Genomic DNA, 27771 nt, shown 5'->3' on the forward strand with positions numbered 1-27771 from the left:
TAAATTGGATTAACTGAGGCAGAGTCAAAGAAAATTTGGTGTTTGTTGTGTGTGTGGGGAGGTTGGGGGCTTGTACTGGTGTGAGGGCAGGAAGTGTGAGGAAGATCGGAGGAGGGCAGGGGGCTGATGGGGGCTAACAATTACTCTGACACACATGATTGCACACTCTTTAACGGGACCCCACTGAGACAAAGGGGCATATTTACAAGGGGATTGCGCCACCATAACGTCACTGATTCCACCGTTCCGATGGTGCACTGCCCCGCGCCATATTTGTAAAGCAGTATAACGCCACTTTGCGTGGATTAACGCCACTTTATAAATATGGTAAAAAGATCAGAGAAAGTGGCAGGGTAAAAGCTGCTCAAACCATGTGTTATAGTATCCTAAATGATATATTCGTAGCGGTGCTCTGAGAACCGGAAACGTCCACTTAAACCTTTTCAAATCTGAGGACGAAAAATCCACAAAGCACAATTAATAAAACAGTCCTGAGCACCAAATTTATTTTAAAACTTGTAGTCCACCCAATGTAGTCGTTGTTGTTCTTTCTTTATTTCAGAGCTTCATATGTATCCATCGAAAACACAACACAAACTTGTAGCCAACACGTGTTTCTTCTTACGGTAACTCAATCGATGACTTCCTCAGGGCCTAACAAAAGAAATCCAGGTAATTCAGACTCTTGGAACACTAACCGAAGGGAAACATCCTTTACAACGCAACTTTTACCACGTAATGCTTTTACATCGCAACTTTTACAACGCAAACCATTACAACGCATTGCGCTGGGGGGCGCTCTAGGATAGGGAATAGATTTAATTTACTATCCAACACCTTCCCTACTATCCACGGGGACTGGAGTTGGAATAGTAAATTAAACTATTCACTATCCAGCACCCCAAAGCGCTATGCGTTGTAAAGGCATGCGTTGTAAAAGTTGCGATGTAAATGCATGCGTGGTAAAAGCATGCGTTGTAATGTCATACATCCCTAACCGAAGCACAACTGGCGCAGAGATACCCCTCCGGGGGTGATTCAGGCGCGGTATAAAACCTATAAATAAAATAAACTACAACCAACGATACAGATGCGTTTGCTGAGACTAGTTACTCGTAATAAACACACTAAATATACAGAGAAGGTATTGGAATTAGGCCTCACTGTGGAAATGGGTAGCCTTAAGAAGGATGACCAAACGACTGCCCTCACAAAAGCAATGGTCATGGGAATTTGCAAAGTGGGTACGGGCTGAATGTGGGGTACGCCGCAGGTCGGTTTACAATCGAGTGGAACAGGGAGAACGGGTGGAAGGGGACTTAGTACAAGTCTGGGTACAAGAGGAAACAGGAAGCCCTGAACTGATACAAGATGCAGAAGGAACGGATGATGAAATCTTTCTAGATGTGTCTTTGATTTGATTTTTTAATGTATATAGCGCTCGAATGCCCCAGGGCGTCTTTGATGCTGATATGTTGTAATATGAAGCAATGATACTAACTGTGCTGCCGAAGCAATGCGAATGTAATGTATTGATTTATATTAATTTGCATATATGGTGCGACTCGCATCTCTCTCCCTGTTTATGGGGGTGGGGCAGAGGGAAGACGGGAAAAGTAACTGAATTGTAATGTTATCTTGTTTCTAAAATAACTAAAGAAATAGCATTTAAAAAAAATGGAATGATGGATCTGAGTGATCTGATTGGCTGGCCGCAAAAGAAAATTCCTCCTGTAGTCACCATTTCAGGATGCATGGCGTGGTCCCCACATCCTGAGAAAGAATTAAAAGGCCATGTATGGGTACAAAATGAGCTCTTCCTTCGGTCAGCGTAGAGGGATCCTTAAAGGACCCTCCTTGGTGCAAAGATGGGGAGAGGATGTGGCCTTAGGGCTAGGGCGGAGACCTCGAAGCTGGGGATCCGGGGCCGAGTCTCGGCAACGACGCTCACATCCTGTGATTCGGGGCAAATCACTTTATCTTCCCGTGCCTAACAAAAATGAATGTGTCTTTCTGTATTAAAACTGGTGCTCGTTTAAATCCCTCTGATACCCTATTCTGGTCTAGTTCGCACTATATAAACCTCTATGGGCCATATTATTAAGAACGGCGATGACATTATCGCCGCTTTAGCGTCAGTAAACTGCCGCTAAACCGGCGATAATAGGCTTGATAATATGCCCTTTTAAATTCCCATAGAAGCCCAGGTTCTGGTGTGAAGGACATCAAACCTGGGCTTCTATGGGAATTCACAAGGGCATATTATTAAGCCTATTGTCGCCGCTTTAGAGGCAGTTTCCTGCTGCTAAAGCGGCGATAATGTAATCGCCGTTCTTGATAATATGGCCCTATAAAAATAGAAGAAACATTAAGAAGTGTCATTGGCACTGATGACGCTTTTCAGGATAATAGACCCCTGACCCTAAAGCGGTGACTGGTGTGTGCAGAACAGACACAGGTACTGCTTTAGATGTAAGGATGCTGCGAATCCCGCCAAAAATCAGTGCATAGCGCAATCTTCACCCCCGCGGGCAGCGTTCTCAGAACAAGCTTCTGTGACTTGTGCATCAGTTATCGACGATTTGCGGATATGGATTTAGAACTGCGAGCAGAAATCTAACTGCACCTGACCCATAACTGAGTTACATCCACACAATGACGTCTCCCCTACCCTGCCACCTTTCGTCGGCTTGGGACGCCTTCGGACCCGAATTTGGCCTGGGAGGTAAATTCCGCTCCGTTTGCGGAATTTGCGGAATTTGGGTAATTTCGCGTTCCGCGGAGAACGCGAAAGTGCCCAAAATTCTGCGTTCCGCGACTTCATGAAATTTTTTGCTTGTTCGCGTTCTCAAATGCATGTTCGTGAGACATTTCCCCCGAGCACGCAAACAGCGATTGCGAACAGTAAAAAAGCATCGCGAACAAGCAATTTTGCGTGTTCGTGGAATTTCTGCGTGTTCGCAGAGATTTTTTACCGTATCGCGGAGATTTGCGTAACGTGATTATGCAAATTCCGCCCACCCATAACAGGGATACCGAACTCTAATCACACCTAATTCCCATGCTCCAGCCTATCCTCCCCACCCCTCCATCTCCACCCCTCCCCCTCTTTGCCTGCTCTCTTTCCTCTTTTCTTCTTCTCTTATCCACCCTCTCTTTACTTCCAGCCTCTGTTCTTCCACACTCCTCCACAGCGGTGCTTTATCTGTGGCTTGGAAGCTTGCCGGGGCGACTCCCTCGTTCAACAGAACTCTGGCAATCATTTCTCAACACATTCTTGTAGAGACACAGTTTTGTAACCACTCCATTCATGCTTCCTATGCACCGTATTGTGGTGCCTTTCTCGGAAATATGGTTTGACTCCTGCTGCACTCCAGAGCCCCGCCTTATTGTTGGAAATTCTTAAGAAAGAGTTTTGGATTAAAGTAAAAGACAGAACTGTGAACTCCCGAAAGGAGCCTGAAAAGTTTGCCTGGGGATTCAGGGTACCGGGGCATGAAAATTGGCTTGGGATTCAGGACTTTGAGACAACATTGGCGAAGGATAAAGCATCCTTGGGCACCATTCACAGCTTCCTGCGTAAACTAAATTTTGCCGCAAGGGTGATCCCAGCAGGCAGGGTTTTTGCCAGACGGCTGGCCAGTGCCACGGCTAACGTTATAAAGAAGCACCACCCAGTCAGACTTTGCCGCGGGTTGAAACAGGACCTCAAAATGTGGGCAGAATTCTTGGCTGACTTCAATGGCACACTGATATGGAGACCCCCTAGGCGGGCAGCCCAGAATTATGCCTGTTTACAAACGCATCAGGCAGGGAAGGCTTTGGCGCAATAATGGGCAGTGAGTGGAGTGCACAGAAATGGCCAAATGCGTGGCACAAACAGAAGATTACAGCCAATGTCACAGTCTTGGAACTATTTCCCAGAATGGAAGCCCTCCATCTATGGCCAGAGGCCTTGGCGTCAAAAAGGGTTTTGTTTTGGTCAGACAACATGGCGGTGGTGCAGGCGATAAATGTACAGTCTGCAAAGTGTCCACTGGTGCTCTGCCTACTGAGGGAACTAGTGAGGGCGTGCCTGCACAGCAACGTAGAGTTTTGCACATTCCAGGGGTTAAGAACGTGACAGCTGATGCTCGCTCTCGTTTTCAGTGGCTCAGTTTCTAGAAAGCTTACCTGCGATAGAGAGCAGAGATGACGCGTTTTCCTGCACACCTCTGGCACCTACTACAGTGGGCCAGCGTTTAATGTAACTGGGCGAATTGTCCTTTGCAACAGCGTCCTGAAGGCAGTACAAGTCCTGTGTCTCCACTTCTGCAGGGTGTCAGGGACATGGGGCGGGATACGGCAACACTGGTGCACAGGGTGCAACATTTTGTTCTACGGGCCAAGGATCAGGGCAAGAGTCACTCCTGGATAACGGGGCACTTAGCTGCAGTGAGCCACTACGCCAAACTCAGGGGCCAATAGGGCCCTGGCAGGGCTTTCCCCATAAGGGTGGCACTTTCAGGGATGGGCGAGAAGGGAGACACGGGTACCGGACTCCAGGTCGCCCATTGAATTTCACACACTACTGGGTATGCTTGATGAAGTGCACAGGGCCACGTATTCTACGTCTGAGGCCAGCCTTTTCACCGCTGCATTCAGCCTGGCTTTTGTCAGGGCCTTTAGAGTCAGCGAGCTGGTAGCCAAGTCAAAGAAGGATGGGCCACGTGATGCCATATGCAGACAGGACATTCAGATGCTAGGAGACTCCCTAAAAATATCTGAGAAGATCCAAAACGGACCAGACGGGGCAGGGGAAGGACACAGAGCTACATCCTCTGGGTGGCAGGAGGTACTGCCCCTGAGGCTGGTCTACGGCTACTTGGCTCTCCGCCACAACACAGGGACCTCATGTAGACCTCATGCCCCTCACCAAGTTCCAAGCTGAGCAGGTGAGGAGGTCTTGCCTTGAGTTGTCAGGAAACTCTGGGCTGGGAAAGCATTTTTCCAGCCATTCCATCCAGAGTGGGGCAGCCACCTCAGCCTTTAAGGTGGGTCCCCCTCCGCCCCCCGACCACATCAAGAAGGTAGGGTGGTGGGTCTCCCAGTGCTGTAAGTGAGGGGTTACAAAGGAGAAAGGATGCAAACAATTTAAGTTATCGTAGTTTGTAGAAGTGTCATTAGCTTTGGCGTGTAGTGTTTATTGTTTACGTAAATTGTGGTTTTGTAGTTGTAATTGTGTGTGCTCAGGAGTCACAATGGTGTACTAAGTTTGTAGAATTAAATGGTGTGTACAAATTTGCATTTCTTTATTTTGTCGGGGTTCAAGGTGTGGGTGATCGGCCACTCAGGCATCGCTAGGTTGGCACAATGGGCAGAGAGCAGGACCCGGAGGCACGGGTTCCACTGCACACAGATAGCTTGGTTGGGGTTCCCGGGCATGCGATGGCATAGCTTGCTTCACAAGCTACAGCAGAGATTAGGTGTGGGGGGGGGGACCCCCCCTAACATTTTAGTAATTTGCCTCGGTGGCAACGACCTTATGTCTATGCGACGAACCACAGTTATACAAGCAATGAAGGCCACAATGGGCTAGATTAGCAAATGAATGTAACAATGCGAGTTATGTTAGTCAAAGACCACCAAACGGAGGATCTGGCATGAGGCCAGGTCAGGGGATGCTATCGATAATTCCCGCAGTAGGGTAAACGACCCCATGCACAAGTTTACCAAGCAGAGGGGTTTTGGCTTCATAAGACATGGACTGACAGATGCCAACACTAAGGGATATTTTGAGAAGGACGGGGTACACCTGTGAAAGGTAGGCACAGACTTGTTCTTGTTATACCTGGTCAAAGCCTTGGCAGGGCTGGACTGGGAACAGAAACCGGCCCTGGCAAACTGCTCGGCCGGACCCCCCTGGGGTGAGGGGGGGTGTAGCCAAGCTGTTTGCGAGGGCCGGTATCAGCAGATTTTGCCGATCCCGGTAATAAAAATGGCCCCACAGGGGCCCAAAACCGGTTCCCAACCTGGCGGCCCACCGGGGAAACGCCTGGTGCCCACTACGGCCAGTCCGGCCCAGAGCCTTGGTAACAACGAGTTGTAAGGGATGAAAGTTGCCTGCCTTGGTGGGGGAACCCTAGATGTGACGTCCGGTACATCGAGAGCAATGGCAGAGTTACAGGGCGATCCGGACGCAGATTAGTACATAGGGGTATCCTATTCAGGAGCACAACAGGGGTGCCCTATGCCAAACCCCAGGAGTCTTTACAGCAGGACCTTGGTTGAAAGCGTTGGAGCCCCGATAGTCCTTCAGGCGGTGGTAAGGCTGAGCAACCGGGGGCTTGCCATGCAACGCTCCACCCCTCAAAAGGCGTGAGTAAGGTCATGGACAGGGGGTCCACGGTAATTTACAGGGCAAAACCCCCCGGGTAGATCGTGGCACCTATTGGGCTGGCCAAGGTGCAGTTTGCCCCATCAGACGGTCGGGCAGCTTAGGTCAGTCACCACTGCCTGCCCTTGGATCGCCCGTAAGTTAACCCACATTGGCATACTTTTGTATGTAATAAACCTGCAAAATATTGTTTTCCACAAACATGCTTTTGCATGATTATTTATGGAGTGCATGCTATGCTCGTCATGCGTGGGGAGAGGTGCTATATCGGCACTAAGAGGATGAACCCTGACTGTCGGTGTTTGCCCCCTACTGCCAACAGTGCAAAAAAATCACATGCTCTGGTCTGTACTGCATGAATGAAAGACTTGTATGCTTCTCTCAAAAAAAGGTTAGAAGTTACAAAGAAAAGTTTGGAAAAAAAACACTAGCTTTATCAAACCAAAAACAAACCAAAAAGATAAAAAACGAAAATAACTCCTAGCAGTCACTGGCCACCCAGATCCAGCACTTGTAGATGCATGTTTTTATTAAGGGTGAGGCCGTGCGCATGGCCTCTGGTGTGCGGCTTATGGTTTGCACGGCTGATGTGCGAGTTATGGATTGTGGTTTTTCGGTTTTATTATGTGCAAATCGATGAGGGTGTTAAGTTGAAAAGCATTATTAATGTGAGACTTCACGCATGCCAGGTGTGGTTTCTTTTGGAAGAGTTTTGTGAGAATCATCTTTAAGTCTATCGAACGGGTTTTATAATCTGGAAGGAGAAACTGTTAATATAACAAAGCGAAACAAAACCTTTTCTTACATCATCTCAGATCCAGAGATTGTGGAGAAACTTCAGTTCTGTGTATTTACATGTTTAAAAGTTTATGAGGCTAGGCCAATGGAATTTCAAACTCCTGGGCACAGCACTTGCTGCCCCTCTCCTGAGCAGGAAAGGGGGTGCAGGGGGCCGCTGTCAGTGCCAGTCCAGTCTGCCAGGACCAGGGGCTACCGCAGCCTTTGTTTGGGTTAAAACTTTGAGGCCTTGTGTAAACTCAGTAGATTGTTCTCATGCCACAAGCACTGTCTCTTTGACTCAGAAATAATACGAGACTTCAAGGGTTAAACTCTGCACTGGAGAAATGCAACCTGCTATGTAAATTAGTATTATGTGGAGATTAAACTCTGCAGTAACAAAATGCACCCTGCTGTACAAATTTACATTTATTTATTTTTCTATTTTTATCCTCCATATGAAAATACTTTCCCCATGGAGAAACCCCTTCCCCCCACACCTTTACAAAGTTTGGAGTTGATCGAAAGTACATTTCCCTAGGCCTGGAAGAGGGGTTACATTAGCCTTTAGCTGGAGTAAATATCTTTCCATTTCTAGGGTGGAAAAAATCAGAGAGGTGGTCAGGAATGCCTACAAGTCACACGTTTGGTGACACTCAAGAACTCTTAGGCTCCTACACCCTCACCCTGCAGCTCCACTCCGCCGACCTCGCCACAATCCCCCGCTTCCGAAGACCGACCTCCGGTGGCAGATCCTCCTCCTACCTCGCCCCCAAGACCTGGAACACCCTCCCCACCCACCTACGGCAGACCCAAGACCTGCTGACCTTCAGAAGACTCCTCAAGACCTGGCTTTTCGAGCAGTAGCAGCACCCCCCCCCCAGCGCCTTGAGACCCTCACGGGTAAGTAGAGCACTTTACAAATGATTGATTGATTGATTGATTAAGGCACCCCAAGCTATGATCCGCCCACCTCTTACTCTGTCATTGGACTATCCTTCATACTTGTACACAGGCTTGGGGTAAAAGTATGCAGCAGTAAAACCATTTGCACCTGGCAGGCATCCATTTTGTGACTCAGACCCAGTGAGAGCGTCTTCGGAAAGCCTCTGAGCGCTGCCTACTTCCCCATCTGAGAAGCCTGGGCACTGGAGGCGGTGGGTGGCACTGGGCACATGCCAGCCATCACCCCTACTTCTCAGGTGTTCATTGAATAGGTTCACAAAGTGTGGAGGGTTCCAGGAAGCTGACAAAGACACCCAGAAGGGCTTTTGAAAACTCGCGAAGCAAATATTTGCCCTGCAGATCGAGTGCGTCCATTCCGCGCCCGCTGGCAGCGCCAAGGCCCTTGGATCCGTTTTCCAACTGAATCTTTTCTTTCTCCCTTTGTGTTTACCGTTCAATCGAGCAATTCATCACAAGGGAACCCGAGGAGGGCCCTGAGCCGCTCTCTCCCTCTCTCTCTTTCACTCTCTCTATGCATTCATATTCACATGGTGTTTGCATAGCTGGCTCAGCGTTGCCACCATAGCAGCACCCCCCTGCCCCCCCTCTGCTCGTACATCCTTAACTCACATAACCATCTAACTGGCTGCTAACCATGAACCTACAGACACTCAGCACAGCCAGCAGGGACTGGTGCAACCAGTAGAGTATGCACAACATTAAAACTTCGGGCCACCCCGTCTGTTCTCATTCGGGTTTACCAGGGCTTTAAACGGGATGAAAAAACTGGGGGGTCTCTCAAAGGGGCGTGGCTGATGTAATTAAGGGCGTGGCTTAAAAACATTTACACTAAAAATCTGTGCTTAGCATAGTGTCGTCCGACTTGTATTTTGCTGTTGCTGTCATTGCATCCAGATATATGATACAACAAGTAACATCATACCTACAACAAGTCCGGACTATTGGCTTGTATGTAGTATTGGAAAAGCTTCTACTTAAATCCCTGGTGACACCACCACAATGTTGCTGCTCCTGCGTTTCAGAAAGACAAGGGAAATCTAGAGAGAAAAGGCCTCTCTTTACAGGATTTCCTTTCCCCTACAAGGCTCACCTGGCATGACGTCATGCAGTAACTTCTCCACTAGTGAGAAGTGAGCAGTGTGGGCAGCGCGTGAGTAATAAGTGTCACGTGATCTCGGAGGAGGTTCACCAGAAGGGGCAGCACAATTGGGGTTCGCCCCAGTGCTGCTCGGCTCATCAGGCGGGCAGGTGGCGAGTATGCTGCCTGCCCTTGGATCGCCCATAAGATAACCCACCATATTACATAACGTTGTATGTAATAAACCTGCAGCAGTTCTTCCCAATAACAATTTGTGTGGTGTGTATTTATTTGCATGCATGCTAGGTGCGTGGGGGTGGGGAGTGTCGCCATGATGATACTATGAGCAGCGCACATCGATGTGCTTGCTGTCTCGAAACGGATCTCTCTTGGGCTGTTTTGCGCCCTGGCACTTTTTTCAGGACTGCAGTGACAGCAAACTGTCCGGAAAAAAAAACGGACCGCCTGTGCCCAGGGGCGGATTGGCAAGGCGGGCATTCGGGCATGGGCCGAAGGGCCCGTGCCTCAGTGCCCTCTGTGGGCCGTTTTTTTCTCCCCTGTCCCAGCCCACAGAGAGTGGACTAGGAAAGGGGAGAAAAAAACACGGCCCACAGAGTGCACGGAGACAGACAGAGAAAATGAAAGCGCTTCACTGTGCAGGCCATACAGCGATTGTCAGCTGTGGCCTCTCCTTCACCCCTGCCCTGCCAAGCAATCAAGCTGATGCTGGGCTGGGGAGGGGTGATTGTTTGCAAGAATCGGCCTCCCTGGGGGCCAGGTGTTTCTCAGGCCTTTGAGCCATTTTCACCTCGGCCCCCCTGGGGCCCAGGCAGCCCAGAAACGGTGTTAGTCTTAACACCTCGCCCACAGCCCTTCACATTCAGGGCATGGTGGGCGAGGAAGAATGGGTCTTGCTGTGGGGGCCAGGTGATGTTTGGAATTTTTTTATTTTATTTATTTATTTAAGCGATTTTATATAGCGCGGACTTTACCCGAAGGTGTCAGAGCGCTTCACACTAGGAACAGCAATAATACATGAGGAGAAAAATTACAAGTGGACAAATTACAAAAGCAAACGTTAAGTTACATGAATCAGAAGTGACAATAGTGAGCAACCAAAATACATGAGGTAGCAATCGGTACATTACAGGAGGAAAAGTGATATGTGTGCAGGTTACAAAAGTGTACAAAGTACAAGTAGAGGTATAATACTGCAATAAATGGCAGACACTCCAGCACAAGAATAAACGTTACCTAGGCAATGGTGGCACTTGTGCAAGTATTTAAAGCAAACAAAAGTGAGAGGTAGCATACAGTGTGATACCAGAGAAAAGTAACGTGTGCAAGTTACAAAAGGGTACCATACACAGGTACAAGGGTAATACTACATTAAATGGTAAACACTCAAACTGCCAGAACACACTGGGAAGGCACTTCCCATGCTCCAGCTTCACCTCAGCCTCCCCCCTGGCTACCTGGCTACCTTGGATGACCCAGAAAGCTGTGTTTTGTGCTCCCCTGCCAGGACATTTTCCCGAGGCCTGGAGGGCTGATTAATTTACTAATTGCAGGGGCCTTACCTCTGTTCATGTGCTCCTGAGCTGAAGGTCTGGGGAGGGCTAAGTAGGTTAGTAATAGCAGGGGCGTTGCTGCTTTTCAGGTGCTCCTGTGCTGGAGGGCTGGAATAATTTTGTGACAGAAAGGGGCCTTGCTATTTTTTTTAGTTGCTCAGCATGTAGGCCATTGTCACCTTGGCCCTGTGTCCTGTGCAAGAACAGTATCCTCCCACTTTCATTCCTTGTCAGTGCAAATGGTGTTTCATGAAAGGGCACGCCCCTTGAATGTGGGCCACGCCCCTTAAATATGGGCCACGCCTCTTGAATGTGGGCCACTTTTTTCGTCAGTGCCCGGGCCGAATTGTGATCCCAATCCGACCCTGCCTGTGCCAGAGCTCAAAACAGAGCCCGATAGAGACCCGTTTCGAGGCCCCCTTTAAAAAACTGCCGGCGCTCAGACCCGGCGAGACCCGGCCCAAGTAAAGCTCTGGGGTTTACAACCATCAATGCTGACTCTGAGATTACTTACCTGTAATAGCATTACTTCTCTCGCCGTGATAACTCACTCATAGAGGCGGGGGGCCTCCAAACACACACCTTCCCAACTCAAAAAAGTCCCTCCCCCTTCCATACTTCTTTTTCAGTACCAAAGCCCAAAGCACCACATAGTTGGACAGAATGAAAAAGGCGAGAGGGGGGACCTGAGTCATCACGCGAGAGAAGGACTCAGAGTAATGCTATTAAGAGAGCACAAATCTGAAAAATGTATAAGTGCACCATATTTACAAGCACGTAGTTAGTTTAAATATACTTTGCACAAGAGTAAAAGTCCACATTTGTAAAGCGCACAATCACCCGTAAGGGTCTCTAGGCGCTGGGGGCTGTCGGGAAGATTAAGCGAGCTATTGCCCAGAGTCACATGGTGCTGGGCTAATCTGCCGCCGGAGCCGGGGATCGAACCGTGGTCCCCAGATTCCAGCGTCAGTCGCCCTGGCCGCGGCGCCACACCTCTTCCCCTTAAGAGTGTCTTATATACAGTAGTGAAATGTATAGAGTGTTCAAGTAGGGTAACAATAATCATAGCAATGTGAAGACTAATGTAGAAATGCTGTAATGAATATGAAACCCTCACGTTCTCATGTTAAAGTGATCATGTAAGAGGAAAATAGAGTCTTGCAAACCAGTTGAAATGTGTAGGCCTTATGGCAATTCACAGTAAATCTAAACGTGCTGCTAAAATAATGTGAGGTGGGGTTGACATAGTTCATTTAAAGGTATTATTGAATTTAGTACTGAAATATATGTTTTATAGATGTGAGGCATTATAGAAACGTGTGTTAGTTAAGAATACTGTTTAAATCAAGTTAAATGTTTTCAGAGTGCAGGGACCCGCTTCATGTAAATCAAGTAGGCCCGAACAGATAATGTCGTTCCTTTGATCTGCAATGTGCTCGTTAGAGAAGAAGTCGAGAGGCGCCAAGTACTGTGCTTTCCATATGTTTTACGACCTATAGATATGGTGGAGCCTGGAATTTGAGGCCCACTGTAGGACGGCCTGTATGCAGGTGCGAGGGGTCTTAATCAGTTGAAATGAATGGGGCTTTGTTCAGTGGCGCTTGGCGCAGGCCTGTAGGAGTCTTCAGGAATTTCAGGGGGTACCGGCGCTGGAGAAGAAGCCTGGGAACCAAGGTCAACTTTAACGAGGGTCTTGAAGAGTACCATCATGGAGTCTACCGCCAAATTTGATACCACGTGAGGGGCGTCCCGAGGGGCGTTCCTATTGGAAATGTGATTTTGTATTAGGGAGAGCGACCCGGGAGGAGGTTAGAGCAGATGATTTTGGAAGCCTAAGAGAGCGGTGGGGTAGGCAGATAGGCTGATCATAAGAGACCTAATTACAGAAGAGAGAACGAGAAGTGCGTGATCTTCTTAGGAAGACACCACGGCTGACACCTTTTGGGGTAAAGATCTTGTTAAGTAGGGATGTCACTTAGTCTAGTGCAGGGACAGACTTGTAGAAACTAAATGGGGGGCACTACCAACCAGAATATAAGATCCTTAAGTATTGCCCGGCGGTGTCGCCTCTTGAACCCACAAAGAAGTTAAACTATTGAAGAGGCAGGCGCTGGAGACTGGAAGGCAGGAAACAAGGTTTTTATTCTCTCCGGAGGAGAACACAACGAAACGGACAGAAGGTATCGTTCTGAGGTGCTCTAACTGCATCCCTGAGGCCTGGCCTCTTATACACATGTTTATCTGTTTATTGCATGTAACACATTCTCGTTGATACTTTGATGTACGGAAAGACATCCTCAGAATCCCCCCTTTCCCAGCCCGTTCCCACGCAAGGTTACAGTGGAAGTCCCCGCCCCGTTCACAACAGGTGATGATCATCGAGCAGCTGGATATTCCGCCAATTCACGGAGTGTGTGGGGTTCGATCGGATCTCGTGGGGTGGGGGGGCTTTGATCATCTCGGGGGTCCTTTGAGGAGGGAAGCTTTCTATTGTACGGGGAGGGGCAAGGGATTGGTATCGGCAGAGCTTGGTGTCGGCCTGGGAACGGGGAGGACAAACGGGCACACAGGGAAAAGGGGTTTGCATCAAAGGGCCGGAGATCACGAGAGGGAAGCAGGGAGGTGTCGCGCTGGGAACAGGATGAGGGCCTGGGGCAGAGCAGCGCCGACGAGGGGTTTATGACTCAAGGCAGGTGCAAGCAGGGGGTTGCCAGCGAAGCTAGGAGGGAGAGAGAGGCGCGCTGGCTCTCGGCGAGAGCAGGGAAGCCATGGTGCCCAAAATGGCGGCTGTTTTACGCGCTACTAAGGTTTAAGGAGAGCAAGAGGGCGCCGATAATGTTGACGGTTTCAGCCCAACTTTCAACAGTCCTCCCTTTTCAACATATCTAGCCACCTTGCGTTACTCAATGTCAATTTTCATCAAATTCCTAACTTCGGTATCATACAATGCTCTCATATGTTCGCTTCCAATGTCCACAGTTTTGGGAAAAATACAACTCGCACATAAAGAACACATAGGTGGCAAACATTGAATTCCTAAGCATAGGCCACATATTACAACTACGGGAATCAGGATAATGGTGAGCAGTCTCCAGCCCCAGCTTTTGACGGTGTCCCAGAACCAACCACCAAGCGACCATTCTTCTTGCTCTTGGTGAACTTCCGAAGAGAGTCTGTGAAGATGTTCGATGGCTCTGTACACTGAGGGTGAGTTGTCCGGTATGTATGTACAACAGCTGGACCCAATAATGCGGCAAGCTCCTCCACGGTCCGCTAGAACCACATCTAGAACGAGGCGGTTCTGCAGAGCCACCAAACGGACCGCTTGGAGCTCGGCAGTGTTGTTGGCAAAGATGCCCGCTGTGATGTTCATGGTTGTCTCGACCGCCTGAGTCAAATGTCGGATGGCACGGCTGTTTGCCATCGGGCCCCAGAGGGGGACGAGTCCTTTCATAGCATCGAGGAACTGCGCCCCTGTTGAGTCGGCTTGTTCAATGTCTTTGGCTCGTTTTTGCCGGTGGTGATTCGCTGGGGCTACATAAGTCGGAGGAAGGACGAAGGAGATGTAGCAAGTGCCCCCCCAGCCTTTGGGGAGCCAGGTGTAGGCCTTCGTGCCGCAGATGAAGTACATGTTTGGGGATGACACAAAGGAAGGTGGATCCGTGGAGTCCAAAGTTCTGGTAAAGCGGCAAGCGCTGCGACCCAGCAGCTGTGTCCCAAGTTCTTCTACACACATGTGGCCTGTGACGTTGATGACCGTCAGGGCCACAGTCAGAGTGGCAGCCGTTCGTTTCCGCAGATAGGAGAAGGTGGGTCTGGTTGGATTGTTGAACACCTGCATTTCGATTCGTTCTTTAGCCGGAATGTCCATTTGGATCGAGTCGCTGGGGGTCAGCGGGCAGAAGTGTGTCTTTGTCTTGTTTCGCCCGGCCCCATGAGAAGGATGTGCTGCAGTTCTGCTGGAGGTGGCATTGCCCGTATAGCTTTCTTGCAGGAGGATCAGCCAAGCAAGGCAGGAGCCGTGGACAGAGAAGGGTGAAGGGATGAATGGTATTGAATGTCCAGTGGCATGGGGTAGCAACCCACAGATCCAGCAGTTGGTGGTATTGGTGGCAAGATTGTGCTGGTGAAGTAGCTGCACGAAAGAGTTGTTCCAAAACTCCTTTCGCCTCTCTCTTAGTTGAGGAGAGAGCGAAATTAGATAATGTTCCTTCATGGTGGTAGGCTGAGCAGTGGTTAGGAATGTTTCGTGAGCAGGTGCATGTTCTTCCATAATCCAGAGCGTAGTCATGAGGAGAAAACAGAGGAGGATTACGATGAAGAGTGCAATTGTCTTTGAGCTATGGAGTCTGTCTATTCTCGGATTTCTGTAGTGGGTATTTCCTGCTGTCTCCGTCGGCTTCTTATTTGGCGCTTCCATCATCTTCTTATCTGGCGCTTCCATCATCTTCGTCTTCAAGGTGCTCGGTAGTGGGCAGGACCACAGACTTAGTTTTAGCTTCTCTCCAGGTAACCTTTGGTAGTTTGGGTCACCGTTCTGAGATCCTTTAACCTAGTCCGTGGCCTACTTAGCCGAAGCTCCCTCCTTTCGACGCAGGAAATACCCTTCTCGAGATGGCACAGTGGGGTCAGGATGTTTTGAAAGTTCAAGTGTCTCAGTATCAGGGTAGCAGTCCAACGATGGTCGGTCCTGGTTCAGGAGCTCTTCTTGGGTGTTGACGGTGTCTGTCGTGGCCAGGGCTGGAGAGACCTTTTTGCAGTGATGAGCGTGCAGCCAGTGTTTCTTCCCCTCCACTCGAAGTGCGGTCCGAGTGGTGATCAGCACTTGCCAGGGGCCCGTCCACCGGGGTTCCAAACTCTTTGATCGCTGAAAATTTCGGATCAGCACGAAGTCCCCCGGCTGGATGGCGTGACCCGGACCCCTGGAAGCATCGGGGATGGCCTGCTGCACCTGCTGATGAAGGACAGACAAAGTTTCAGTCAATTTGTACAGATAATCAGACATTAGGACATCCGGAACGTCATGAATGGAAGTTGGTTTCGGGGCAGACCAGACGCTCATGGGTCGACCGAAAACAACTTCATAAGGGGTTAAGTGATGTCGGGTGGGGGTAGAGCGCATCGATAACAATGCCAATGGGAGGGCGTCTGGCCATTTCAAGCCCGTCGTAGCCACTATTTTGGCCAGTTTAAGCTTTAGTGTGGCATTGTGTCGTTCGACAAGCCCAGCAGATTGAGGGTGGAAGACTGCGTGGAATTTCTGTTTGATACCCAGCCCATTTAGGATGAGCTGGATAACGTTGGCTACAAAGTGGGGGCCATTATCACTCCATAAAACACGGCAGAGGCCATAACGGGGGAAAAACTCCTTTAACAGAACCTTTGCAGTGGCCATAGCGGTGTTGTCACGGGTTGGATATGCTTCCACCCACTTGCTAAATGCGCACACCACGACTAGTACGTATTTCAGGCCTTGGCATCTGTCTAGCTGGATGTAGTCCATCTGCAGGACTTCAAATGGGTGGTTTGGGACCCCAAATCCCCCCCGGGGTACTACAGTTCCTTTCCCGGGGTTGTGTTGCAGGCATATTAAGCATTGTTGGACCAGGCGTTTGGCGGAATCTGGGATCTTGTCATTGTGCCAAACCCTGGAGACAAGTTCGATCATGGGGGCTGATCCTATGTGGGCAGGGGAGTGTGCCATGGTTAATATGGGAATCAAGTACGAATCAGGTAGCAACCATCTGTTCGTGTCTTTTGTCCGCCAGCAGCCTTCATCGTCTTTCAATCCCACCCGTGTCCATTCAGTCAATTCGTGTTGTGTGCTAGTCGTTTGTATGTCTCTAATTGTGTCCTTGGCGTCAGTCCAGCTTTCTGCTTGTGACCTGGTCACGTACATATGTGTTGTCGTTCTATTTTCAGCTGTCGTTCGGGCGGTGATGTCGGCTAGTGCATTTCCCTGTCCAATAATGTCTGTCACTTTCTTGTGTGCCTGGCATTTGATAACGGCAAGTTTGTTGGGGAGGAGGACAGCTTCGATTAAGGCGGAGACTAAATCCCCGTGCAAAATGGGTGTGCCGTGTGAGGTCAAGTATCCTCTCTCCCTCCAGAGGAGCCCAAAATGGTGAACCACCCCGAAGGCATACTGGCTGTCGGTGTAAATGTTCGCTGTGGTTCCTGTTGCCAGGATGCAGGCTCGTGTCAAAGCAATCAGTTCCGCTGCCTGGGCAGATCGCTGGGTGATGCGGGCTGTTTCTACTACAGTTCGAGCCGTGGTGACTGCATAGGCAGCGGAAGTGGTACCATCGGGGAGTTTGATGCAAGAACCGTCCACCCACAACTCCCCGTCGGGGTCAGGGAAAGCTGTGTCTCTGAGATCGACCCTACTCCTGGTTTGTTCGTCCGTAAGAGTCACGCAGTCATGTACGGGGTGCACATTGGGATCGTTCTCTGGCAAGGGTAACAGAGTTGCTGGGTTCAGTGTGGTGCATCTTTTCAGGGTGATATGGGGGGCAAGCAAGGTCAGTTCGTATCCAGTCAGTCGTGCACTCGTCAGATGTTGCGTCTTGGTTTGGTTCAGGAGGGTGTCGACTGCATGGGGTACCAGTACCGTGAGGGAATTCGAGAGTACAATCCCCTCACTCTGTCGGATAGAGACTGCAGCAGCAGCTACAGCTCGAAGGCAGGCAGGCAAGGCTCTGGCGACGGGGTCAAGAGTGGCAGAGAAGTAAGCGCACGGTCATTGCTTGGGGCCGATGGCCTGGGTCAGGACAGATAAAGCGCACCCCTCCCTTTCGTGAGTGTAAAGGGAGAAGGGCTTTCTGTAATCAGGGGTACCCAGGACAGGGGCCGAGCAAAGAGCATCTCGCAGTTCTGTGAAGGAAGTTTGACACTCAGGAGTCCAAGGGAGTGGGAAAGGGACGTCTTTGTTTAGCAGAGAAAGCAGTGGTTTTACAACGAGGCTGAAGTTTGGTAACCATTGTCGGCAGAAGGAGGTGAGGCCTAATAGGGAGCGAACCTGCTTCTGGGTTTTAGGGACAGGGGTATCTAGAATGGTTTGGATTCGATCAGGGGTGAGTTTTCTTCCATCTTTGGACAGAAGGTGGCCCAGGTAAGTGACCTGGGGTAGGCAGAATTGCAACTTCTTCTTGGAGACCTTGTGGCCATTTTCCGCAAGGAAGTGCAAGAGTTGAATGGTGGCGGTAACCGCTAGAGGGGTGGTGTCGGCTGCCAAAAGGATGTCATCGACATATTGTACCAACACCACCCCGTCGGGTAACTGGACTTGGTCTAGTTGTCTTTTGAGGGCCTGGCTGTAGATGCTAGGGCTTTCCGTGTAGCCTTGAGGCGCTCGGCAAAACCTATATGAGCGGGCTTTTAGGGTAAAGCCGAAGAGATATCGGCTGTCTGGGTGGATGGGGATGGAGAAGAATGCGTTCTTGAGGTCGATGACGGAAAAGGTGGTGGCAGTGGATGGAATCAAGGTCAGGATGGTGGTGATATCTGAGACCACAGGGTACTGGGGTACCACCACTTTGTTGATCTCTCGGAGGTCGATGATGAAACGGTATGCTTTCTCATCTCCCTCTCCCTGCTTCTTGATAATGGGCAAGATAGGGCTGTTGCAAACGTTGCTAACCACTTCCTCTACCACTCCTGCGTCTATCAGTGACTGGATAATCATTACCAATGCCTTCTCGCCCTCTGGCGATATCCGATATTGTGGGAGTTTTGGGAGTGTTGCGTCTGGTCGGACAGTAATGTGCACTGGGTCAATTAACATACGCCCTACGTCCGAATCCGCTTTGGCCCACAGATACGGAGGTAGAGTGTCAAGCAGGGACGCGTCAACGTCGGTGATGGAAAACATGTGTCGGGGGGAACAATGTCTAAGCAGAACGGGGTTGTCGTAAAGAAACACTCGAACTCCATCTTGAGAACACCTAATCGTCGCTCGGAAGTGTTTCAGTAAGTCAAGTCCCATAATGGCGTCAGGGCTATTGGAGGAAAGCAAGAACGTGGTGTCGGTGGTGTTGTTTTCTACGTCAAAGAGAATCGGGGCAGACAAAGGGTTGGTGGAGGGCGTTCCATCGAAACCTGTCGATGTTATGAGTGAGCCAGACAAGGGTGCCCTTGGAATCAGTCGTTTAGATAACGCACTACGTGTTGCGCCAGTGTCTACCAGAAATGGAGACTTGGTACCCAGGACCTTAGCAGTGACATAAGGGCCCTGCTGGTCAACATAGAGCTCGACTGGATCCCTCCCTCGCCCTTGGCTGTCCTATGCGAAGGTGTGAGTGTCGTCATAGTCAGATTGTTGATATTGGTTCTGCCTGGGTCGATCGAACGTATTTGGTCTGCTTGATCTGTCATTAGTCGCGTCATTTGGGGGCCCTCGTTGTTGTCCCCTAGGTCTCGGTCCGTTTGCTACATCCCTGGGGTCTTTGCTTCTGATCATTTCCAGAAGAACTGGGCACTGGGATTTCCAATGGCCAGTCCCTTTGCAGAAAGCGCACTGGTCTTCTCTAAGGTCTGTGCGTCCACTGTAGGAAGTCAGAGTGCGGTCCTGGGGGAATGTAGTCTTAGGGACGTTTGTCTGGTAGTTTCCCCGGTATTGGTCCCGTCCTATAGTCACCCCTTGCAGTTTGGCCATCATCACCCTCTCTTTTAAGTCCTTCTTCTTTTTCTCTGTCGCCCTATCGGTTTCATTTTTCTGATGCTCATAATATTGGGCCATTTGGAGAATCGCTGTAGGTTTGGAGGCTGCCCAACTACTCTCGCTGGCTTGTAGTTTCTGGGAGATTTCCGATGATAGGCCCTTAACATAATTCTGGACGAACAGATGGTGTCCGGTTGCAGTGGTCATGTCTTGGCCGCTGTAATCGGAGAACACCGTTTCGAACCGGGAGAAGTATTCCGATACATCCTCCTGGGGTTTTTGGCGACAGGCTGTTACTATCGACCAATCCACTTTCTTTTCTGGGATTAGGGTTTTTAATTTCTCTACGATTTTATCTGGGAGGTCTAGAATGGATTTCAACGGCTTTTGTCCTGGTCCCCGTTGTTTGTCCAGGTCATCGAGTTGTGACCAGGTATGTCCAAACAGCTCAAGGTGGTCGACTTTCCGGATTTGCTTCCACACATCAGCTGGTAGGCATAACCCGAAGAACAAGTCGATGTCAGCCAGGGTCATGATCGTTGAACCCAGGGCTGTACCCAATTCAGTATAGAAGGCAGTGGGGTTTTTACGTAGGTCGGGTAGAGATTTCCGGAATGTCAGTATCTCTTGCCGGTCCCATGGCTGGTAGACCCAGTTGTACACTACCCTTCCCTTCGCATCTTGGTTGTTTGCATCATCGTGAGTCCCTGTACCCCGAGGAGGAACCCAGTAAGGGGCAGCCTCACGTATCGGCATCATGGGGTTAGATTGCTCGGTTGGTGGTTCGGTCACTACGGGGGCTGCGGATTTAGCTCCCGGCCTTTGTTCAGTGAGGTGGCGGAAAACCTCAAGCGTACGCGTAAGGAGGTCCGACACATCACACTCGCCCTCATCCCCGATATCGACCTTCCGGTACAGAGTCCTTAGACTCTCGGGACCTTTGTCTCGATATCGGTCCTCGTATGCATTCAAGACATGATAACACAGCCGTACGGTAAAGTGTCGTCTGTGACTCCCTATATACGAGCTGAACATATCTGTGATGTACTCTTCATCATCCTTCCTTTCTACCAGTGTCCTTGCTATTTTGTCGATCCCCGCTCGCTCATCTTTGTCTAGCCTGTTTGTTCTTGCAGGGCCAGCTCCTCGAGTCTCATGGTCGTCTAACGTTGTTGTTGGTGCGGGTTTTAATACAAGGGGTTCGGCTGGCACAGAGGCCATTGGGGCCGACGCTGTGGCGGTACCTTCGTTTGCACCTGGGGGTGGCGCGTGCTGCGCCAAGGGTTGAGAAGGGGCATATGGAGGGGGCATGTAGATGATAGGAGGACCTAACAGCAGGTCCTCATTGGCTTGTCGTTTCGAGGGTAAATCAGGGTAGAGCATGGAGGGGGTTCTAACCGGACACTGGCTTGGCGTTTCCATTTCTAGTTTCTGTTTAGCTTTCTCTCTTTCTTTTATCTCCTTTTTTAGTCTCTGAGCAGCTAGGTGGGCTGCTTTTTGCAGCTCTTTTTCCAACCTACTCTCAGTTTTCTTTTTACGTTGTTCAGTTTCTTTTCGCCACATGCCGAAGCTGTCAAGCATAGTAGGTGTTGTCTTGTTTTTACCCAGGGCAGTTTCTAGCGTTTTTATTTTATCATCATCGAAGGATCCTATCAGGGGCCATTGACTTTCTTGACCCTTTTTTGTATATTTATGCCATAGTTTACTATAGGCTATAGCGGTCAATCCATGCTTCATAAACATGTCCTTATTAGGGGTGCCTTCCAGTGGGGCTGGATGGTCCATCTCTAATAGGCGGTCCGGGCTAAACAGGCTACTAATCAGTGGGGAGAAGACAGACATGACGGCTCGTAACGAGGGACTAAAAAGTCAGCACTGCCTATCTTATCACTAGGTGCAAAGACTGGACAGAATATTTCTATTCTACGTTGTTTGCAGGCAGTGAATACCTCATGGATCAAGATAACAAAAGACCAATAAATAACAATGGGGAGAATGAGTAGGTCCGCAAAGATCTGCGTTACCTACCTTTTTCACTATCTGCAAAAAGGGTGGTCTCTTCCCTGTTTGCAGACAGGGAATCTCCAGGAAACAATAGTTTTGCGAACAACAGTTCAGTTTCAAGTGATTATTGAGTGAGGGAGAAAAAATAAGCACGGCTGCTGCCCTACCTATCCTCCACTGCTTGCAAAGAGAGAGAGCCCGTTGTTTCTCCGTTTGCAGACAGTGAATCCCTCATAGATCAAAATAACAAAAAGACCAATAAATAACAATGGGGAGAATGAGTAGGTCCGCAAAGATCTGCGTTACCTACCCTTTTCACTATCTGCAAAAAGGGTGGTCTCTTCCCTGTTTGCAGACAGGGAATCTCCAGGAAACAATAGTTTTGGGAACAACAGTTCAGTTTCAAGTGATTATTGCATGGGGGAGAAAAATAAGCACGGCTGCCGCCCTACCTATCCTCCACTGTTTGCAAAGAGAGAGCCTGTTGTTTCTCCGTTTGCAGACAGTGAATCTCTAAATAAATAAAAAGAGCAATACTAGTATTTTTTTAACAAACAAGCAATCAAGCAATTTTTTCGCAACTTGTCGTGGTGACACGACCTTACCCGGACCGCATGGACAGTTTCCTGTCTTCCGAATCCAGCGCCCGATCGTCCTCTCTTCTTCGTTATCCTCGCGGCACTCCTGATGGTTCCCAGTCAGGACCGTAGATCACTCGAGAGAGGTCTGTTCGGAACCAGTGATGTTCGGATGATCGGCTGTCAGACGAGGGTCTATCGGACAGACGCGTTCCCGATCGTTGCAGTCGTTCACTTTGTCGTCAGGACCTCTCCCACTGGATCCATGGGTCGCTGATGGGCCCCACGCTTGGGACGCCAATTGTAGAAACTAAATGGGGGGCACTACCAACCAGAATATAAGATCCTTAAGTATTGCCCGGCGGTGTCGCCTCTTGAACCCACAAAGAAGTTAAACTATTGAAGAGGCAGGCGCTGGAGACTGGAAGGCAGGAAACAAGGTTTTTATTCTCTCCGGAGGAGAACACAACGAAACGGACAGAAGGTATCGTTCTGAGGTGCTCTAACTGCATCCCTGAGGCCTGGCCTCTTATACACATGTTTATCTGTTTATTGCATGTAACACATTCTCGTTGATACTTTGATGTACGGAAAGACATCCTCAGAATCCCCCCTTTCCCAGCCCGTTCCCACGCAAGGTTACAGTGGAAGTCCCCGCCCCGTTCACAACAGGTGATGATCATCGAGCAGCTGGATATTCCGCCGATTCACGGAGTGTGTGGGGTTCGATCGGATCTCGTGGGGTGGGGGGGCTTTGATCATCTCGGGGGTCCTTTGAGGAGGGAAGCTTTCTATTGTACGGGGAGGGGCAAGGGATTGGTATCGGCAGAGCTTGGTGTCGGCCTGGGAACGGGGAGGACAAACGGGCACACAGGGAAAAGGGGTTTGCATCAAAGGGCCGGAGATCACGAGAGGGAAGCAGGGAGGTGTCGCGCTGGGAACAGGATGAGGGCCTGGGGCAGAGCAGCGCCGACGAGGGGTTTATGACTCAAGGCAGGTGCAAGCAGGGGGTTGCCAGCGAAGCTAGGAGGGAGAGAGAGGCGCGCTGGCTCTCGGCGAGAGCAGGGAAGCCATGGTGCCCAAAATGGCGGCTGTTTTACGCGCTACTAAGGTTTAAGGAGAGCAAGAGGGCGCCGATAATGTTGACGGTTTCAGCCCAACTTTCAACAGACTAACCTGGATTTTCTTTTCTGTAATGACTCTTAAGTTGCAACTTGTATCCATTTTGGCAACACTAATGATTTTTGAACTTGTACTTATTATTCTGTTTTGTAGACTCAGACTATTCAAAGAATTTATGTTTATAGTGATACCAGTATACCTTTTAAACCTTATCTTGAGAAGTTTGTATCTTCAGTTATCTTTGGCTTTATATTAAATCTTTAAACTTTATCACTGGTCAGTGGTTATTTAGAGTGGTGTAAGTTCTTAATTGACTAACCTAGTAGTAGATTATCTTTTACTCAATGACAGGTACCAACGATTCAGTCGACTTGATTTGGGATCTGGTAAGGTAACTAGAAACCAGAAACCCCGCGTTAACAGTTGGTAGCAGAGTGAGGATGGTTATCTTCTTGAGGAAGGTAATCTAGAGAGGTTAGTTTACCCCAAGGCCCCTAGACATCGAGAGACGAGCAGCGGAAGAATCGTGCGCCGAAGGTGCAGACGGGGCGAGAAAAGCAGCAGTATCGGAGGAGAGTGAGTATAACAAGGGTCATGCGTGAACAGATTGCGGTGTTTTGTGTTGTAATTGTAGTGTAATGTCTTGCGGAGTTGAATGCCTGTAGCGTGATTGTGAGAAGGTTGTGAGCGCGCGCAACCTGGTGAACTGGTCACCTGGTAAACGGGTGAACCGGTGAATCTTAAGTTCAGGCCAGAGCTTAAGTGGTTTTGGGTGTATCGAACATCCAGAGTAGTTGTCGACCATAGTACGGAAGTCATGAGGTACCATTGACCGCCGTGGGACCGAGATAGGGGGAGTGTAAGAGTGAGCGTATGAGTAACGGACGCTGGTCGGAAGTTACTGTGTGTGAGTAACCTATCAGAGAAGGCGATTGTCTGGAAGTAAACGGAAAGACATTTCGTCAAGTTAAGGGGACAACTACAGAAAGACTGTGGGCGTACAGTCAAGAAAGGTGATCGCTTGGACAGAAGTAATCATTTTTCAGAGTATGAATGGGATGCACGCATGACCGAGGAGACGAGCTGAAGAAGGAGGGGAACTGCTGCGAAGGGGGACGAGTGACGTCAGAAAGAGCCGCGCTGAGATAGGGTGGAGAGTGAAGAGCCGCGACGCGATAGGACGGTTGGTGTGACGTCGGCAAGAGCCGCGACGCGATAGGGCGGCTGGGGCGACGTCAGTGAGAAGCCGCGCTCGGATAGGCCAGTTAGCGGGAACAGAGCTGTGATTGGTAGATTGTCATCAGGAAGTAAACAAACGCGGAGAAAAGAGAAATCATGAAGTGCTTTAAGTGTTTGAAAGGGATTTTTAAAAGAAAAAGAAGCGAACATTATTACGGGGAAGAGGCACCGCCGGAGGGTACACCAGCTCATTATATGGCAGCGAATGTGGGGTTGCATACGATATTGTGGATTGGGGCTTGGAATAAGCTTACGGAAGGAAATGAGGAAATGCAGTTCCCGAAGTACGGGACGTTTAAGTTAGAGGTGTTACATCGGCTAAAAGCAACCATGTCCTCATTGAAACCCTCACCTAGACCAACCCAGTTTGAGGCCCTTAATGCATGGATTAGGGCGGCACACGATAGAAATTTGAACAGGCGTCAACAAAGATTGACTCGATCGGTAAGAGCAGTGCGAGATTCTAAATGGGATGAGGAAGCAAAGAGATGGAGGGTACAGGCTATTGAGGTAGAGAAGTTGTATCCAATGAGGGAGGTGGTAGGTGGGAAGAACCTCATGGAAGAGGATGAGGAGAGCGAGTCGGAGGACAATGTGATAAACAGATTGTTGATAGACAGACCTCCTCCGAGAGTTGGGGAAATTGAAGATAGAGGGCTTGCAAGGGAAGATGGGACTGCCATAGAGGGGTTTACACCACTCCCTATATCGGAATGGACACCTATTAAAGGCGAGGAGACACCTCAAAATAACACAGTACAGAGTGTAGTGGGAAGGTTTGTGGTACAAAAGACGCCAAACACCGAAAAGGTTGAGTCTTTTGGATTACCGGATGCTCTTCAAGTACCTGTTACTATAGGACCTATAGTGTCGATTTACAATCCAGATCATGGGAAAGGAGAAGAGCAGGCACGGTTAGATAGAGAAAGGATAGAGATGGAAAGGAGGAATAACACGACAAATGCATGGAAGCAATTGCCAGGATCGGTAACGTGGAACACCCCATTTGATATGACTGTGGGTCCCAACACAGGACAGGGAGGTCAGAGAGGACCGATGGACCTGAGGGGACCACGGCCAAAACCCTATACGGAATTAAGGGCTGACTTGAGAGAATGGGATGGGTCCGCAGTAACCCCGAGTAATAGGGTAAGAACAGAACCCGAGTGGGAAAGCCGAGGTAACGGGACTGTATCTCATTGCGGGGCTAGCGAAAGCAGTCAGGGCCGAGAAGGTCAAAGTCAGGAGAATAGAGGAGTTACATGTTCTATGAATGAGAGGGAACAACAGGAGCAGAATGGTAGGAGTATAGGGTGTGGGGAGATGTCTCGTCTCATGCAAACCGAGGGAGACCGAAGAACACAAGAGTACAGGGATAAGTTTAGGTGCACTCATCACGCACCTGGGGAAAGAGTACAGCACTGGCAAAGAGGGGACAGTGAAAGGTCACGCCATACATCGAGTGATCTGAGGTCACAGATGCATGAGGAAGAAGGAGGGAGTAACGGAATACCTTACCATGTATCCCGTGAAACTAGACAGGATGGGGAACGTGGGGCTATGAGGCGTGAAGGAGTGTTTCACCATCCACCCCAAGAAGATGGAAGGGCATGGGACCTAGAGAGATGGGAGCATGGGAGGACTCCCCATAACTCACCAGTGCTTAGGCGCAGGGCTAGGAGCTGGGATGGGAGAGATGCGGAAGGAGCACCTGGAGCCGAAGTACTAAAAGCTGCAATAAAGGTTAAAAGGCTTGATGTCTCCAGTCTAAAATCCGATCTAGACGAGATTATAGAAGGGACAGTGCCTTTAGAAAGGATTGATTTGTACGAACAAGATGAGCTGCTGTTCATAGCGAAGGATACTACTAGGAAGGCTAGAGTGATTCATGAGAAACTGACTAATTTGGCAGACAGGTATGCCGTAGATTTATCTAGGACAAGGGCATTGCAGAGTAACCACAGATTGCAGTACTCAGACCAAGACCTAGATGAGAAGAGAACTACTGGATTAAAAACACACATAAGAGAGTTGGTATCAGGAATAAGAGTGTGGAGAGAACTGGACAAATGGGAGGAAAGGTGGTCGAAAAAGGGCACAGTTAGACGAAGTACAAATGTGATGACCCCCGAGGGAAGGGTAATGCAGATGGAGGCATTCCCTTTGCGAGAGATATCAAATGGGAACTATGTACATGTACCATGGAGTAGGGGAGATTTGGCTGCATTTACCAACTCGTTTCCGAAACTGAGGGAAAACCCAGTTGAGTGGTATAAGCAGGTAGAAAGGTTTGTAAAGATCTCCAAAGTATTGTGGATTGATTTGAACACCTTGTTCGACATTGTGGTTCCAGGGGATTTGTGGGTAACGTGCAAGATTAGTGTCCAGTGGCCAAATGCAGAGCCTGAGAGGAATGCTAGAACTAATGGACCATCGGACAGTGTCATGGAGAAGTACGAAAGGGTAATAGCCTGGTTAAAGGATAAAGTGCCTCCACAAGATATTGATTGGGTAAAAATAGACCGAACAAGGCAGGAACCCAAAGAGACAGTTCACGAGTTTTATGAGAGATTACTGAAAATATTCAAACAGTATAGTGGACTCGATGTAATGGATCCCAAAGACATAGGGCAGTTTGTGTCGAAGTTCGTTTTGGGGCTGAGACCAGATATTTGTTTGATGATTCAACAACATTTAATCTGTTGGCAAAACAAACCACTAGATGAGATCCTGCGATATGCGAGATATTGCAGTGACGAAATAGATTCTAAAGCAAAGAATCTAAAGGAGAAGTTGATGGTAGTGCAGATGCAGTCAGCAGGGAAGGGTGGACAACAGAAGCAGGGGATGGGACGAAAGCCAAATGGTCAGAACAAGGATAATGAAGAAGGCCAGAGACCTAGGGTAGACTTTGCCACTTTAAAGAAAACGACAAAGTGCCATTTGTGTCACCAGGTGGGACATTGGCGACGCGAGTGTCCCTTTAACCCTGAAAATGGAGAGCTGGAATTAGAGGAGCAAGTTCAAGAGGTTCCAGCTCAAAAGGCAACAGTCCCAGGAAGTAAGGGGGTCAAAGGGGGGACTTCGGCTCCGAGAGCTCAGTTCCCACAGGCCCCGAAAATAGCGTCAGGGGGAAAGGTCTTTAAACAAATGCCTCTCTTTATCGAGGAAGAAAAGTGTTATTATGTTGACCCATTGACAGGACAGCGTGTGAGTAAGGAAGAGGACTGTACCCTCGGGGCAGTCCTAGAGGTGGATCAAAGGGGGCCATTTGTAGAGGCTGAAGTGGCGGGATGTCCCACAACGTTCTTGGTGGATACTGGAGCTACTCGATCAACGTTGAGATCAGTGGTGGTTCCAGATTTACCGATGTCAGGGGAAACAATTCAAGTGGTAGGAGT

The sequence above is a fragment of the Lissotriton helveticus genome, chromosome 10 (assembly GCF_964261635.1).
Source record: "Lissotriton helveticus chromosome 10, aLisHel1.1, whole genome shotgun sequence".
NCBI classification, from domain to species: Eukaryota; Metazoa; Chordata; class Amphibia; order Caudata; family Salamandridae; genus Lissotriton; species Lissotriton helveticus.